This window comes from Bidens hawaiensis, unplaced genomic scaffold, assembly GCF_021521415.1.
Source record: "Bidens hawaiensis isolate Kalapana, Puna unplaced genomic scaffold, B.hawaiensis_p1.1 tig00024817_1, whole genome shotgun sequence".
In the NCBI taxonomy this organism is placed as follows: domain Eukaryota; kingdom Viridiplantae; phylum Streptophyta; class Magnoliopsida; order Asterales; family Asteraceae; genus Bidens; species Bidens hawaiensis.
This window is the reverse complement of record NW_027493928.1, coordinates 155,445-174,908: the sequence shown is the minus strand read 5'-3', so window position 1 is coordinate 174,908 and position 19,464 is coordinate 155,445.

The window sequence follows — 19,464 nt, the reverse complement described above, 5'->3', positions numbered from 1 at the left end:
ATCTCTAAAACATCGATTTGAAACTTGGAAAAACCTTAACGAAGTTAAGTATTTTTTAACGAAGGACCATTATGACAAAAATAGTTGAAAGGTTGAACAATTGGTAGTGATTTTTAAATGTGGGATTATTATCGGCCAATATATGTAATAAAAATTTATTTTAAAAATATGACTCTCAATCTCATAAAGACCCAAGTGCAAACATTTTATGGACAAAAATGGGCCAGCTGGTCATCATTAAATACCCATATTGACCCAAATATGTGGGTTTGTTTTGCTTGGTCTAGTGGAGACCAGCTGAAGAGAATGATAAGGAGGTCACACAGATGCATCAATTTAATGCAACCTAATTGCATACATACAGACTCGAATTCAAGGGCAAACCATGTGCTAAAGCCATACTAACAAAACAAGGTCATCGTTTCAAAACGATGAGCGAAAAACAAACACAACTATACCATCCTAATAATCTGATTGGCTAGGTGGATGGGTCAGATAGGGCTGATTTAAAGCCGTTCCAATTTGATTCAGGTTAAAACAGGTTCTAACTGAAATTGGTTCGGGTCAATTTGATGAAAATATACCGGGCGAAACGAGCAGTAAGTATGATTGTTTTAAGTAGATGTCAAAACAGATCTGAATCTGATTAGAATGAACACAGTACTCCTTTGGTCATTGTGAAACAATAATTAGCAATCGACAAACTATTACAAATCGATTTCAAGAAGACTAAAAATGAAAATGGCTCTCATATCATAATCTTACAATGAATGACCTAAACAGATTAATTAAACTAAAAATCAGATAGCTTATACTCAGAACCAGCTTTTGCATCCAAACAAAATTTAAATCCATCATATAGTATGCAACTTATATTCATTTAAACTTCTGCCCAGAATAACACTTAGTTTGTGTGCAAACAGGTGTGACTTATGGTGAGAAAGAGGATTATCAGCACTAGACACAGCAATAAACAAACTATGACACTAGCAGTGTAAGGGTTAATTAAAATTTTCATTGGTGAAAATAAACTTTCACAATTAAAGTTTTCATTTCTTTTAAGGTTTGCAATTTGAAAAAAAGGTGATTCCAAGGTGGTAATGGCCTTGGATAAATCGTGTACCATAATGTTTAAATGCAGTGACGTCTCTAGGGGGAGTAAAGTCAGGCGAGGGTTTTAGGATAAGTGTTCATGCTAGAAGACAAACATATAAATGTAAATTTAAGTTATTTGAAAAGACAAACATATCTGTGGTTAGATGCTTTGCTTTGCAACAATAAAATTCGAAAGGGGCCTCACATTCTCGTTTCGTTTTAGGCCTCAAAAAAGGTTGGGACGGCCCTCTTTGAATGTGTTGATTGTTTGCTCTAAAAACATCCACTAGATGATGAAAAGAATGCAATAAAAGAGCCAACACAACAGTTGACTAAAACAATGATTATACTTTATAGAGAAATACTGCCAACAAACAATTTAGAATTTTTGGCACTAACCTACTATCAATCATCAAATTAAACAGAAAAATAAGACCTGCATAGAGTTCAAATATATCCAAGACGCACCTCATAGACATATGTAGTGGTAAATATATAGGTCTAATAAGACATAAATGGAGGTTCTAAAATGTTAACTAATCATTAATTACAGAATCAAAAGAAATGGACAACCTCTGTTTTACAGCATCAAAAGCTACTTTCCAAACATAAACATCAGTTCAAAAATTCATCAAAATCAGAAATTAGTTACTAAATCAGATCACATATCTTGCACATACCATCTAGATATATTCTCCCTAATGTTTCAAGAGAACAGACTAACTGCATCTGTTGCTATTTCCCTACATGAAATTGCCTCGTTTACACGCATCGTAGCAGAATTAACCCGCTTATCATGAGCCTTTGGCATCAACTCATTCACTTTGCTTGCTGATGTCAGGAGCAGACATGCTGCTTGAATATCCATAAATTTCCGAGATACATTATCCTCTCTCAATTCCTTCAAATCAAATATCAACCTTTACAATGTCTACTACTTCAGACAAACATTTACGATGCGTGCTAGATTTACAAACATCGCGGAGATCAATCTTGCAGGTTCAAGACAGTGAAAAAACTTCTGATCATTACAATGGCAGAGGCTGCAAGTGGTGTCAGTGAGATCGATGTTAATGGTTTGACTCATTATCGGGATCTGATCTCTGTCCATTGATGAAACTAGGTTTTTTGTGATGATAGGGTGGACAAGATCCACTTGGACCTAATTTCTGATTTTTATGCTACTTCAAAGTAGTTTGAACATAAGGTTGTAATTTGACATAGAGCTAATCGCCTGCTTTAGAAAACTTTTTCAGACCTGTTATTGTCTGCCAATTGTTTCATTTTGTTTTCAGCTTTAGCCATACTAGCTTTTAAGGTCATCAATTTAGATTCCCTTATCTTGAACCAATCTTCTAAAGACTCCACTTTTATATCGTTACATAAGTAAGGTAGGTGTAAAACCATAGATTGCCTCAAAAGGACACATGTGAGTAGCAGAATGGATAGTGGTGTTGTACTGCCATTTTGACCAAGATTTAGGATCATCCATGACCATGCACCACAAATAAGTTTCAAGACATCTATCCAGTGCCTCTGTTTGACCATCAGATTGAGGATGGTAAGTTGAGCTGGAACACTTGTAATTTCATAAAATCTTTCCAGAATTGGCTAAGGAAAATGGGATCTCTGTTTGAAACAATGGTGAAAGGACAATCATGTAGTTTAAACACTTGGTCAAAGATAAGTTGAGCAATAGTTGCAACAGTATAGGGATGGGATAGAGGAATTAAATGTGCATATTTAGTAAATCTTCCAACTATGACCAAGATAGAATCTTTGTCATAGGATTTGGGCAGACCTTTAATGAAATCCATGGACATGTCAGTAAATACAAAAGTAGGAGTAGGAAGAGGTTGTCATAAACCTGGGTTAGCAATCCTTTCATATTTGGCTTTATGCCAGACTTGACGGGCTTTAATCATAGCTTTAACCTCCCTATCACATTTCTTTCAATAAAAAAATGTTTAAGCCTTTGAAGAGTATGCAAATAGCCATAATGTCCCCCATCAGGAGAAGAATGACACCAAGAACGTATGTCATTTTTTAATTCATTATATCCACCAACCACCACTTTATTTTTCCATTTCAACACATGTCCATCCCAAGACCATTTTTTTTTCTTTAGAAGTATGCTACAACTTGTAAAGTCCCAATTGCAGTTTGGGATCAGAATCCCAACTCTTTTGAATTTGAGGTAACAAACACAGATTGATAGAACTTAAACCCATTTCAAACAGAGCCAAACCTTCTACTCTAGAGAGAGCTTCAGCAAGCTTATTCTCTATTCCCTCCTTGTAAACAATTTCATGATCATAGCCTAATAATTTGTCCAATCATTTTTGTTGAAGAGGTGTACTAACCATTTGTTCCAACAAATACTTCAAAATCCTTTGATCAGCCTTAATTATGAAATTTATAACAATTAAATAATAGTGCTAATGCTTAACAACTATTAAGATTGCTAGCAGTTCCTTCTCATAGACTGATAAGGCCTGTTGTCTGACTGAAATGCCCAAGCCAATGAATGGATCAAGGCAACCCCTAAACTTTTAGAAGAGTTAAAATGAATGACTGATTCAATCCGAATGATCTAGTCTTCGATATGATTGCATTATGGATTAAGCACGTGAACTATGTGTAATGTGTGCGTTGAGAGAGAATTTCGACAAAGTAACGAGGCTTTTCGTGATAAAATAAGAACTCTTTCATAAGTAGAATAGATTGCAGGGGTATATATTGGAGACAACTCATTCGTTAGACATGCTTAACAAATGAGTGTTCCATTCGTTATGCCATTCGCTATACAACCCATAGCGAATGGCCTTCATACGTTAATTCATTCGTTAGTTATCCTTAACGAATGCGAACAAAACATGCGGACTCATTCGTTATTATAACACTAACAAATGAGTCTTTACATAAATTACCAAAATACCCCCTTGTTGAGTCGGATTTTCGATAAGGAAGATTGGAATCTTCCTAACCTCCTCATGAAATCAGCTAAGTATGGACTTCGAGCAAGCTTGGACGATCGAGCATGGTTTACTACCTCGAGCAAGGTCTTCAAAACCGTTGGTGGTTAATTCTTCTAAGTGTTAAGGCTTCGAGCAAGCTACACTTCAACAAGCAAGAGTGTTCTTTTATCGAGTATGGATTGCCAATCGAGCAAACAACTTGATCATTCAAGATATAACTAAGTGATTCAGAGCACAGGATGTTCGAGCACATGGTGACTAGCATGGATGTAATAAGAAGATGTCATATGTTAAAAGAAAGGACTTCGAGCATGGTTCAGTCCCCCGAGCAAGATTTACATCATAGCATGCTAAAGATTGTTCAATAAGTCTCTTTAGATAAGACTGAAGACATCAAGAAGAATGAGCTTGGTCGATGGACTAGTTCGAGCAAAGCAAGGATTGGTCAAGAGGAATGAAGCTTGTTAGAGGAGAATATCTTCACTAAAGATATTCTAAGTAAAATATGCTCGAAGACACTCATCGAGCATACCTAGCATAGTGAGTCTGCTCGAGCAAGATAATTATCATGCTTGAAGACTCTTACACTTGTATTTGTTTTTGTCTTTCATTATGTAATATTTAGGGATTCTAGAAGGAATGTCAGGGTCTGTAAATAGGGTCCTAGGTTTCCATTTAGGGCACGGATAAGGACGTGACACACAGATTACGATAAAACATTCCAAAAAGAATATTTTCTTTTGTTTCCTCGTACCGCCGCCGCCGTCACTAAACCCTAGACATTCCGTTTACTGTTTCATTGAATGATGCATTTAATACAGTGAATCGTTGTCTTTGTATTTGTTCTTAACTGATTATCCTTTATTGTTTCGTTTACTATTATATCACGCCTTCATTCCCATCCATTGGATATCCTGATTCCGCCGGGATATTCAATAGGCCTTTGGGTTATTGAGTCTGTGTGTTCTTGTCGACCTTTCCAAGGTGTGCACCTGACTCTCAGTCCTGACAAGTGGTATCAAAGCCTTGGAACCTCGCTGAAGGCCACGGGACTGAAGGTTTGTGATAAAGCTTGAAGCTTTACTCTGTTTATCTACTTAAAAAATCAGATCTGCTGAAATGGAAGACCAAGAAGTGTCTACTAACAAGATTCCAAGACTACTTGGACAAGAGAACTTTATTAAATGGAAGGTGCTTTTCAAAGCCGCTGAAACTACAATGACCCGGAACTCTGGACATTTATTACAGATGGAAACTATGTTGCGTCTACTGCTGCAAACAACAGTGCCACTGTAGAGCTAATGAAGAAAAGAGATGACAAAGCACTATCTATGCTGAAGCTAGGTCTGTGTTGGGAAATATTGATAACTGTCAATCATCACAAAACTGGAAAGGATATGTATGATGCAGTTGTTGATATGTTTGAGGGCAATACAGAACTAAGAGACATTAAGAAGGATAGACTGAAGCAACAGCTGAATAGATTCAAGTTCAAAGATTGTGAAAGATTAAAATCAGTTTTGCAAAGGTTCATGGTGATTGTGAATGATATATGAACAATTGACCTGTAAATCTCTGATTTTGAGCTAAAAAAGAAGCTTCTGTCATCTTTATCTGGTGAATGGTATACAGCAAGCAAGTTTATCAAGGAAAAGGAAAATTTTCCCAACTTTAAGTTGGATGATGTGATCGCTTTCCTCAAAGCTGTAGAACATCAAATGATTGAGAATCACATGATTAGAGATGATAAACCCAGTTTTCCAGTGACAAATGAAGAAAAGAGATGACAAAGCACTATCTATGCTAAAGCTAGGTCTGTGTTGGGAAATATTGACAACTGTCATTCATCACAAAACTGGAAAGGATATGTATGATGCAGTTGTTGATATGTTTGAGGGCAATACAGAACTGAGAGACATTAAGAAGGATAGACTGAAGCAAAAGCTGAATAGATTCAAGTTCAAAGATGGTGAACAATTAAAATCAGTTTTGCATAGGTTCATGGTGATTGTGAATGATATAAGAACAACTGACCTGCAAAGGTTCAGCAAGCAAGTTTATTAAGGAAAAGGCAAACTTTCCCAACTTTAAGTTGGATGATGTGATCGCTTTCCTCAAAGCTGCAGAACATGAAATGATTGAGAATCACATGATTAGAGAGGATAAGCCCAGTTTTCCAGTGACAAATGCTCTTGTGGCACCAATGGGTAACCTCTCTGTCAAGAATCAGCAATCACCAATCATTGAAGAGCCAGTTGAAATGAGCTCAGTATGTGGAGGAAGTCAGTCAAGGTTCAATGTGCAAATGATAGAATATGACACAACCTCATCAGCAAGAGGACTCCCTCCTTACACAATAAGTAATGCAAGCCATGGAGAAGACTATCAAGCTCTATTTTCTATGTTCACTGACTCATACCATGCTTTTGTGGCAAAAAACTTGATCAACATGAGCATTGTGCAAGAAGACCTTGAGCAGATTGATGCTGATGACTTAGAAGATATGGACATCAAATGGCTGGCTGCCATGTTAGCTGTGAGAAGCAAGAGGCTGTATAACCGGACAGGAAGATCAAGTTTCTCTAGACCCAATGAATGAATATGGTTTGACAAATCAAAGGCCATTTGCTATAACTATCAGCAACTAGGACATTTCGTCAAAGAATGTAAATAGCCCAAGCAAGTGGGAAATCAAGTAAGTCAGAATCAGTTCTACCAAAATCAGAACCAGAACCTCCAAAATCAGCGAAATCAATTAGCCAATCAAAATCCCTACCAACAACAGAACAGACCCCAGCAACAACCTTTCCAAGCTCAAAGAAATAACCAACTACAGATTCATAATAACCAGACCAGAGTCAATCAAAATACTATGAATCAGATTAAAGATCAAGGGAATGTTGCAGTTACAAGGGTACCTCAAGATGGAGACTGGAGTAATCATGCGGCAGAGATGGAAAAAGCAAACATCGCTTTCATGGCCAAGGTGCAGAACAAAGCAGAATCTTCAAATTCCTAGGTACATTCTAATATTTCTATTTATGATCTTCTTTTAACAATTGATGTGCTTAATCAGGAGATTGGAAAGTGGAAATCAGAATGTGGGAGAAAAGAAGCATTTCTAAATGTGTATGAAACTAGTGAGGCAACCTATGAAAACTAGATTAAAGGCCTGGAAGAAGACTGTATGCAAGCATACAGAACTCAATCAAGAATGACACTTGAGATTGAGGGATTGAAGAGGATGTATGCAGATGAGAAACATAAGAATGCTGAACTGATAATTCAAATGGATTTTCTGAAGAACCTAGTGTCTACTGGAAACATAGTTTGATTTGTAGACAAAATGACAGATGAAGAGAAGTACAAGAAGGTACCACTGCCTTTTTGTGATAGTTATCCACTAAGAGTAGACAACGAGAGTAGTAATGAGTATTTGAAACAGTTTAAGAATGTGTTTGAAGAGAAAACTGAGTTTGTAAAGAGGTATGAAGATGTAATTGTTGATGATAAGGGAGAGTTTGTGATGAAGAAGAATGTGAAACCAAAAGAGAATGAGGTTGAAAAGAAAGAAGGTGAGAAAAAGAGATGGAGTGATCGAAGTACTTGCAGCTGTGGCAGTACCAAATCATCAAAAGGCAAGAAGAAAAAGAAGGGATCAAACAAGAAGAAAGATGAAAAGATTCCACTATTTCCAAAGATGACTCCCAAGATGAAGAAACATTATGAACAGATGAGAAGAGAGCATGTGGTATTTGACATTTGTGTCAGACCTCAATCAGAAGTCAAGAGAAAGAATAATGTACCTCAGAAATCTTCATATGATCAAACAAACTGACCAATTTATCCAGTTTTCTCTAATCATGAACTGTTTGATATTGGGGATGTGGATTATGTGCCAATCAGGAGATATTCAAAAGAACAAGAAGGAAACTCTTCAAGAACTCCATCCAAGCTGAAGAAAATTATGTTTGTAAAAGAAAAGTATCCACAGACACTTGACATCAGCAAGCCCATCAAGATGGACTTTTCCAACTCCTTGTGCCCAAAAATCTCTCTAGGTTTTGACTTCCCAAAGCCAAGTGACAGAATCAAAGACATGAAACTGCTTGAAGACATGGGGAGTTTTGCCAAAGTCTGGTGAAAGAAGTATGATGCCTACAGACATCATACTGATTCTTGTTGGATTGTTGAGGATACATTTGACATTCCTGATGTGGTGAGTGGCTTTGATATGAAGAGTTATAAAGAAATGTATGAGAAATACTTAAATGGAAACAGAAGTCCATCTGATAGTGAGGATCAAAAGCTGATCCTATAAAAAAGGCTCAAGACAATTCTGAAGATTAAAGAGAATGAACAAGTGTCAGACAAGGCTGTAAAGAACAAAAGGTCAAAAGATAAGGGAAAAGCTAAGATCAGACCTGGTGTTCTTAATGGTGATGAGAAGTTCTTGATGAAGTAAGAGTTTGAACCAAAAGGGTTTCAGTGGAAGACAAAGAAGGAGTTAAATGAATGGAAAGACTGTGTGATTGATCAGATTGAGAACAGTATTAAGTCACCAGTTGTGTCAGTTGGAACAGACTCAGACTCAGATGAAGAATGTGTAGTAGTCTATGAAGATCCACGACCTATTCCACTTCCAACTCCCGATGAATCTCAAATTGAATCTGATTTGCAAACTAATACAGTTTGTGACTCAGAATCTAACTGATTCTCATATATGTGTTTGTGCAGGAACAGTCCATGAATTGCAATGATGTATAGTATATGGACAGTGGTTGTTCCCGACACATGACCTGTGACAAGGAAGCACTCATCAATTATGAAAGAAAGTATGAGGGTCCAGTTGCTTTTGGGAGTGATGAAAATGGAGGGAAAATTGTTGGAAGAGGCATACTCACCAATGGCAAGGTATCTTTTGAGAATGTGCTGCATGTTGAAGGACTTCAATATAACCTACTCAGCATTTCTCAAGTTTGTGACAAAGGATACAAAGTGGCTTTCAATGATGAACACTGTCTAATCCTAAAGCCTGAATTTGTGATTCCAGCTGATATGATCATAATGATGGCTCCAAGAAATGGCAACCTCTATAAGCTAAGAATGAATACTGCTATATCTAGAGGTGGTTCATGCTTTTTTTCAAAGGCCACTAACAATGAGACTAAGTTGTGGCATAGGAAGATGTGTCATGTCAACTTGAAGAATATGAATAAGCTAGTGAAAGGTGAACTTGTTGTTGGCCTTCCCACCAGAGAATTTAAGATTGAAGAAAAATGCACATCTTGCCTAAAGGGAAAACAACACAAATCCTCTCATAAAAGCAAATTGATAAATACCATTTCTTTGTGGGCTACTCATCTCATTCAAAGGCTTACAGAGTCTATGTGAAGGAGCACATGGTAGTCATTGAGTCTTCTGACATCATCTTCAATGAAAACCATTTCAATAATGTTTAAGGACCCAAATGCTCTTTGATTTGGAAAAGATGATAAAGTCCTTCAAAATATACAATGAAGACATGGATGACAGCATGTACAGAACAAGTTTTGATGATAAAGGAAAACAGAATCAACTTGATCTGGACAAACTGTGGTCATCTGTTGCTCCTGAACCAAATGGATTTACTTTTGAAAGATGCAGTCAAGGAGCAGCTGAAGCTGAGATGAATGGACAAGAAGCTGCAGTTGAAGTTTCTAATGAAGGACTAAGTCATCTGGAGAGTGAACCTATTCAAAGTCAGCAACCAGTTCAACCTGAAATGACAAATGAATTTAAAGACATGTTCCAATCTTTGTTTGACTCTCTCCAAGTTGGATCAAATGAAGCTTCATCTTCTGCAACTGCTCAAACTCAAATGGACACTGAAATTGAAGGAAGATCTGAGATTGAAGCTAATGACATGAACCTGACAAATCTTGAGACAGAAGTGTCAGCACAACAAATTGTGCAGACTATTTCTGTTGAAAGAAATCATCCTGTAGAGAACATCATAGGAGACTTGCATGAGAGAGTGATAAAAAGTTCCTCTGAAAAGGCAAACATCTGTTTGTATGCTTGCTTTTTATCCCAAGTTGAACCAAAGAACATTAATCAAGCTTTAAAAGACAACAGCTAGGTAGAAGCTATACAGGAAAAGTTAGTTCAATTCAGAGACTTACATGTATGGGACTTGGTTGACAAGCCTAGAGGCAAGTATGCTATTGGAACCAAATGGGTGTTCAGAAACAAGAAGGATGAGAGAGGAATTTTTTATTAAAAACAAAGCAAGACTGGTGGCTCTAGGATGCTTACAAGAAGAAAGGGTGGACTTTGAAGAAGTATTTGCTCCAGTTGCAAGACTAGAAGCCATCAGAATATTTCTAGCATATGCAGCATCTATGAACATAAAAGTCTATCAATTAGATGTAAAATCTGCATTTTTGAATGGAAAAATAGATGAGGAGGTGTATGTGACTCAACCTCCTGGATTTGAAGATCCGATCCATCCTAACAAGGTTTATAAGCTTAGCAAGGCTTTATATGGACTACATCAAGCTCCTAGATCATGGTATGATGAGCTATCTGTTGGGATATATTTGTGGTTTATGCTTGTTTATTGGGCTTGGGTCGGGTATATTATGTGAACCGAGAACTCTATGGTTCTCGGTGGGCTTTGGGCTTTTGTTGGGCCAGTGTGCTGGCAATCCTATATATAGATGCATTGTATAGGGTTAAGGGTTGTTCGTTCACTTGTGTTTTGGCCGTCTAGTATCATAAACGAGTATTGTATTAATAGTACTTAAGCACCCGACGTTAATATTAACGTGTGTTTTGAAGCAAGTTCTTGGTACTGTGTTTGTGTTCTTGAATCATCCAGTGTTGGAATTCCGCACCAACACATAGATTGTTGATATCATAATTGTAGTGATCCAGAGTCGGGACTTACAATTGGTATCAGAGCCTTAGACCTATTCAGGCTCGTTATTGTGATATCAAGGATTCAAGATTTTGATCTTTGGTGGTTGTGGTTGACTTTCCGGTGATACTCTCGTCGAAGAAAGAAAAGTTTTTTTGAAGTTGAAGATTGACCTAATCTTGGTTAAAATTCAAATCCCAGAGATTTCGGGATTTAATTTGTTACCAAAATTATCTGGTCAAAGCATCTTTGGATTTCCTGGAAGTTCTCGGACAATTTTCATTGTTTTCGGCCAGTATTTGGTCGTTCTCGGTGAAATTTGTTGGTTCTCGGCCAAATCTGCCAGCTCTCGACCAAGTTTGTCAGTTCTCGGCTACGTCCAAGTGTTCTCGGTTGACTAAGATTGTTCTCTGTTGATTTCCGTTGTTTTTAGTCAACTAAGAGTGTTTTCTGTTGACTTCCTAGTTCTCGGTCAATATTGGTGTTCTCTGTTGACTAAAGACTTTCTTGGTCAATTTTTGGTTCTCGGCTCAGTAAACCGTAGGCTCTATTTGGGCCTGACTGGTTTGATTTGGGCCTGATACTTGGACTAGGACTATAAAAATTTCTGGACTAAAATCAATAAACTAATTTAAAAATGGATCAGTTAACGAACAACAATGTATCATCAAATGCTCTACTTCATCAAGAATTGGATTCCATAATGGGGACAACCACTCGTGTACCTTGTCTATTGTCTCATGAGGGGTTCAGTGAGTGGAAATTTCGATTTGAGAAGTATGTTAAAATGAAAGATGCTAAGATCTGGAGAAGCATAGTTAGAGGACCCCAACATCACGAATCAACGTAAGAATTCAACTGAGGTTGTTGTGAAGCCTGTTGCACAGTATGATGATGATGATTTTGCTAAAGTTGAAGAGGATGAAAGGGCCCTATCAACCTTAACTATGGCTCTCTCACCTGAGATCACTTTAAGTTTTAGAGAACTTCAATCTGCCAAGGAGTTGTGTGAGGCGTTGATTGAGGTGTATGAAGGAAATGAAGACATGAAGAGAATTCGCCAAGATTTGTTGCGACAGAAATTTAATATGTTCAATCATGTGTTAGGAGAATCGTTGGAGACACAATTTCAAAGATTCATAGCTCTTGTGACTGAGATGAGATCCGCAAGCATTTATCTGGCAACGTCTGAAATAAACAACAAGTTGGTGAACTCATTACCCAAAAGCTGGGATATGAATGTTGCGATTATCAAGAAGACTAAAGGTCTCAACAGAATGTCTATCTCTGAGATGATGGCTACTATCAAGGCATGTGAAATGGACGACCAGCAACATGCAATAAATCATGCAAACTCTTACAGTGCAGCTGGTTACAATGTTGCTTCCAACAATGCTCTTATTTCTCAAGATAGTTTCTCTATGTTCAAGGCCACTCAGCAACCTCCAACCCAAGGAAACTTTTAGATGTTTAAGTCCACTCAAGGCCAGTCTTCCTCTACTCTGCCTCAACAAGCTCCAGTTTTTTTCACCAAGTCTGCACAACCTTCATTTGCTGGCACTGCTCAAGGTCAGAATTCAAGCCAGTTTCCCTCCATTCCGAAAGAGACTCAGGAGAACATAGCTCTAATGGCAGGGTTCATGAACTGCTATAATGCATTTCTAACTGGAGACTTGGTTCAACCAGTTGTGGCTGCTGAACTCGATCAGATTCACCCTGATGATGTTGAGGAAATGGATATTTCTTGGCAAATAGCCATGGCAATGTTTCGTGCCAAGAAATTCACTAAGAGGACTGGTAGAAACAATTGGAACAGATGCTATAACTGTCACGAGCCGGGTTATTTTGCTCGTGAATGTACTAACCCAGCGAAGGAAGGAAACACAGAAAGGGCGCTGGTTCCAGTAGGTAACGCTAGAGGAGATGTTGGTGAGAGTTCGGGAAATGGTGAAAGGGGATTGATTGCTCAACAGTTCTCTTGGGAGGATCAGATGGCTGCTTTCAACATTGGAAATCAGACCGCAAATTTTGCAAATGTTGAAGACATTAAAGAGGAAAATGCTACTGAGGAGCAAGTCAAGGAACTTCAATTCGCATTCATGGCGTTCACTCCCTCCAGTTCATCTGAGGTAAGCTTTCAACCATGCTCTCTAGATTGTGTTGATAAAATCAACTTATATAAACTTCATAATGATAACTTGATCAGAGACATGGAAAGAGTAAAATCAGAAAACTTTAAACTTAAGAAAAATGAAAAATCCTTCTTAGATAAAATAGAAGCATATAAAAAGGATCTCTCTAAGCTTAAGTCTGAATTCAGTATAAAGTGTTGTCATCACCTAGATGCCAAGCAGGAAATTGTTGAATTAACTGCTAAACTGGAAGCTTCCAAATTGGAAATTTTGAACTTAAATGCTAAGTTTGAAAGAGCTGAACTTGATTTTAAAAAATTCGAGGGCTCCAGTAAAGTAGTAAATTCAATGATTGATAATCAATTATGGTGGAAGGAAAAGGAAGGTGAGGGATTAGGGTACAGCCGGGTACCCCCACCTTACAATGACAACTATGCTCAACTTCCTGTCACCAAAGAACAGGAAGAAAAGGTACAGAACATGAAGTACCGTATACATTGTAAGAATGACAAATCTGAACATGTGAATGCATCCACTTCAGGAGTGAAGGATTCTAACTTGTTTGCTTCATGTGTAGAAAAAGTAACTGTCAAGGAATGGACTGATGAGGACGACGGCCCTAGTTTTAAATTTAATAATGACATTATTTCTGATGTTCCTTTAAAACTGTCTGGTTTAAATTCTGTTATTCCGACTGTTGTGTGGGCTCTATTTTAAAGAGCAAGGATTTTTGTGTGGTTGATTTGGTTAATAGTTTGAATTCTGACAATGTGCTACCAAATAAAATTAAAAATTCAAAATCCAACAAATACTTACCACCTAAATTTGTTAAAGAGGGATGCTCTAATGACAAACACGGTGATAAGCTGAATAATGTGAATAATGTAAAAAAGGGTCATCGCAATTTTCAGCAAACTGGTCCTTACAACCAGTCGAGACGAGGAGTTGCCCAAAATGATTTCTACATAAAACGTCAAACTTGTTTTAATTATAGCACTCCTAGCCATATTGCCAGAAATTGTCCACATCGTCCATATGTTCCTTATTATGGATATTATCAGAGGAATATGCCCTATATGCATCATAATTCATACAGGCAAAGATTCAGGCATAGTCAGGTTAATTCCTCTCACGATGATTGGAACCGAAACAAATCTGGCAGGTTTAAGTCTCATCAGACCAAGCCTAACATGTTTCGAAAAAGGGTTAGAAAAGGTGCTTCGGTTTCAAAAGCGAACACAAATTCTAAGCCAAAACGGGTGGAAAAGGCAACCTCGTCTTCTTCCAACCCCAAAACACCGGAGGTTACGACAACCATTCGTACATATAATGCCAAATCATACAATGGTATAAATGGTTGCCTAAATCTCCGGCAAAGGAATCTGAAAATTCCACGTTTGATGATAAAAGGGACATGTCGTGGCAACCCGTGACAAACTTAAATGCATCAGGGTCACCTAGTGTAACTATGGACTGGGTACCAAAATCTAACTAATTCCGCGCTTTGTGCAGGGACAACTATGGAGGAATATCATCAGACCTTGGTATGTTGATAGTGGCTATTCCAGGCACATGACAGGAGACATTTCCCAACTACACGACATTCAAACCTTTAACAGTGGGTATGTGTCATTTGCAAGAGGAGAAAAGGGAAAGACCACACAGAAGGGTACTGTAAGTAATGGTGTTCTAAAATTTGAAAATGTTAATTTCGTTCCTGAATTGAAGCACAGTTTGATGAGTGTGTCACAAATCTGTGACAAAGGGTTTTCAACTCACTTTACTAAGAAAGAATGTTTGGTTTTAAAACCTGGTATCATTATACCAGAAGACTGGATTCTTGTTCGATCACAACGAAAAGATAATGCTTATGTGATCGACATGAACAAAAATGTTCCTGATGAAATAACATGCTTGTTTTCAAAAGTGTCGGAACACAATGCTATGCTTTGGCATCGTCGTCTTGGTCATGCTAGTACGAAAAATATAAATCGTCTTGCTAAAAATGATTTGGTCCGTGGCTTACCCATTAAAGATTTTGTTACTATTGAAAAATGTGTGGCTTGTGCCTTGGGTAAACATCATCGAAAAACTCATAAACCAAAATTGATCAACACCAACTCATTAGTTTTTCAATTGCTACATATGGATCTCCTTGGTCCAGTGCATGTTTTGAGTCTTTCATGCAGCTCTTATTGTCTTGTTATTACTGATGACTACTCACGTTTTACTTGGGTGTTTTTCTTGTTGAATAAGAGTGAAACTGCAGATTTGATCAAAAGGTTTATAGTGCTCATGGAGAACCAACTGAACTTGAAGCTGAAGGGAATACGCTGTGATAATGGTACAGAATTCAAGAATGCATCATTAAATTATTTCTATTCAGAGAGGGGAGTCCTTCGTCAATATAGTTCAGCACGGACACCACAACAAAATGGTGTGGCTGAAAAAAGAAACCGAACTCTTATTGAAGCGGCAAGGACGATGTTGTGTGATTCTAAGCTGCCATTATTTTTCTGGGCAGAAGCTATTAATACGGCCTGTTATGTTCAGAATCGGGTGATAATCAACAAATCACAAATGAAGACTCCTTATGAGATTGTCTATGGACATAAGCCTACTGTTGCGCACTTCAAGGCTTTTGGTTGCCCATGCACTCTACTGAACCTCGAGTCTACTCCGAAATTTGGGGCCATAGCTGATGATTGCTACTTTGTTGGGTATGCGGGCCATACTACTTACAGGGTCTACAACAAGTCTACCAAAAAGATTCAAGAATCTTATGATGTTTGTTGGTTGGAAGAAAACGAGACTGATGCTCGTGTTGGTCCGGACTGGCTATTCGATTATAATGAACTCTTCAAACCGTTCAATGTGTTTCCGGTCATCAACACAGACCCTTCAGGCAGCACTACAGTGGATGCCAAGAAAGATGATTCACATGCAGTATCCCACATCTCTCCACTCCTGGATGATGATGTCCCAGAACCAGTCAATGATGACAAACCTGCATCGGTTTCTCAGCCGAAAGCAGTTCCAGAAAATGAATATTCGCAAAGTTCGTCTGAAGATACCGCGACAGTTGAGGGGGAGAGTCCTATTCGTCAGATTTTCGGGAGCACACTATTTCCCGATGTCATTCCAAATGAATATGTCGCCAGCACTTCGTACTCACATAGTACAGCGACCTCGGGATGGAAGAACCCCCTTGCTGACATTGACGTGAATTTATCAAACCTGAACTCTACCAGTGATGTTTCCGATAAATTACTTCCTTCAAGAATTCAGGATGATCATCCAATTGAGAACGTCATAGGTCCTCTTGAAACGGGCGTGTCCACCAGAAGTCATAAACAGTTGTTTGTTTTCCTGTTTCATATCTCAGATAGAGCCAAAGACTGTAGACATGGCCCTCCAGGAACCTAGTTGGGTAGACGTTATGCATGAAGAGTTAAATCAGTTTGATAAGTTGAAAGTTCGGAGATTGGTTGAGTTACCGGAGGGAAAGAAAGCACTTGATACGAGATGGGTGTTCCGAAATAAGCAAGATGACACCCGGGTTATTGTTCGAAACAAGGCTCGATTGGTAGTTCGTGGGTTTCGTCAAGTTGAAAGGTTGGATTACATTGAGGTTTATGCTCCAGTGGCTAGACTTGAAGCCATCAGAATTTTTTTGGCCTACGCTTCATTTATGGGGTTCACAGTGTATCGAATGGACGTTAAGACTGCATTTCTGTATGGCGAGGTCAAGGAAGAGATATATGTGGAACAGCCACCGGGTTTTACTGATTCCAAGAAGCCAAATCATGTTTACAAGTTAGACAAGGCATTGTATGGGCTTCATCAGGCTCCTCGAGCATGGTATGCTACATTGACAGCACATCTTCTAGATCATGGCTACAAGTGAGGAACCATTGATCAAACCTTGTTCCGCAAAACTGTTGGAAAAGATTTGATCTTAGTTCAGATCTATGTAGACGACATTATTTTTGGATCCACCAGTGCTGAATTGTGTGCAGAATTTGAAGAAGTTATGAAGAAAAGATTCGAGATGAGTTCGTTGGGTGAGATGACAACATTTTTGGGGTTACAGGTTCGCCAAAGTTCGGCGGGAATTTTGCTGCATCAAGGAAAGTATGTTGAGGATATGCTCGCAAAGTTTGAGTTTCAAGACTCCAAGAGTGCTAACACTCCCATGGCGGAAAGGCCTTTACTGTCATCTGATCCAGAAGGGAGTCCCGTAAATCAAACATACTATCGATCAATGATCGAGTCTCTAATGTACCTCACCGCCAGCCGACCCGATATCATGTTTGCAGTCTGTCAGTGTGCTCGTTTCCAGGCTAATCCTAAATTCTCTCATTTAATTGTTGTTAAACGTATTTTTAGATATCTGAAGGGACAACTGAAGTTAGGTCTTTGGTATCCCAAACAATCAGAATTTGATCTTTATGCTTTTGCTGATAGCAATTATGGTGGAGATGATATTGACAGGAAATCCACATCTGCCGGATGCCAGTTCTTAAGAGATCGTCTCATTTCATGGCAGTGTAAGAAACAACAGACGGTGTACCTCGTCCGCCGAAGCGGAGTATGTTGCTGCATCAGCCTACTGCTCTCAGGTTATCTGGATGTAAAATCAACAGCTGGATTACGGTTTGGAATTTCTTGATACTCCTATTTTTTGTGATAATGATGCTGCCATTGCAATTGTTAAGAATCCAGTTCAACATTCTAAAACCAAGCACATCGATATTAAAATTCATTTTATTCGTGACTGTTATGACCGAAAATTGATTCACCTTGAACAAGTTCACACTGATAATAATGTGGCAGACGTATTTACAAAACCGGTTGGAACAGCCAAATTTAATGTGCTTGTGAGTTTTCTTAAAATGCTTTGTTTCGAGGATTGAGTGTTTTTGAGTATAAACTCGTACATATCTTCTTAATCTGTACAATTTTAGGGGGAGAAAAATCAAAAAGCCAAAAATAGTGTGTGTGCGTGAATAATTAAAAAAAATTATATATATTGTGTGTGTAAGTTTTATTTTCGCTTAAAATTATGTCGGTTGCTTAAGTTTGAAGAACATATACTTGTATATGTTTGGTCCGGTGATCTACTTGTAGAGTCACAGAGGATAGCCATTTGTCTAAAGACTGAAAGCATCTGGGGCGATTGTGATATGTTTTGTGTTTTGAATTCTTTCACTTAAAATTATGTCGGTAACTCTAAGTTGGAAGGACATGTAATTTCATATGTGTTTGGTTCTGTTAACCACTTGTGGACATACGGGATAGCCATTTACCTGAAACCTAAGAGTGACCGGGGTGATCGAGTCTCAAAACTGTCTTTTGGGAAATGATATTATTATTCAGCTAAAAGCTTTTCAGATAGCTTAAAGTATTTTTAAATGAAAATTGATTCAACCTTTGAGAAATGATAGATAAATTGATTTTGAATGCCTAACGTGTGAAGTTATTAGGCTAAAAAGGCTTTTGAATAGTTATTGATGTGTGTGGAAGCTTTTCATGATAATTAAAAGTTTGAAGTGATATAAACTAAATCTGCTAAATTTATTGTGGAGAGTCATTTTGAAGATATTTGCATGTCTCTAGATACATCTTTCCGAATGATAGGCAGAAAAGCAAGTACCCAGTCATACACGAGCCCGTAAGTATCTTGAAGCAAAAAAAAAAAAAATTATAATTTATCATTAAAATTGTTTTCTAAAAGCTTAAAGGGGTCTTAGGGAACTACAGGGGTGGGGCACTAAAATAAGTCCTAAACACCCCGAATGTAAGGCTTGTAAGTCCGGATGGCATGTAAGTCCAACATTCAACCTTAAAGCTTAAAATCGTTTTGTACAAAGAAAAGTATTTTGATCAAGTACTAAGAGGTTGGAGTCAAATTGGGGTGATCTGGGGAAAGTCAAATACGCCTTGAGAATAGATAAGGGGCATCAGAGGTCCATAAGTGATGTCCATGTAAGTCTTATGCCTAATCGAATCTAATCATATCACTTATGCAATGAAAATCATGAAAATTACCTGCTATCAACCTTTTCACTATGTCACAATAATGCTGAAAATGAATCATTGTGAAAGTACCTTAATCAATGTGATCTCTTGTTCGGATCTATTCATAAAAGGGTGGTTCGTCTTAAATAGCTGAAATTTGATCCCAATATATGTTGATTTTCTAAAGATTGGATAGGTAAATTATGTTTTAGTTTTTATTTTATTTTTTACCTTACTCTTATTTTTCTGTTTATTTTGTTTTTACCTCAAATCTATTTGTGTCTAAACAAATTTTCTAAGAAATCGTTTTTACATGCATCGGGTTATTTTTTCCAAA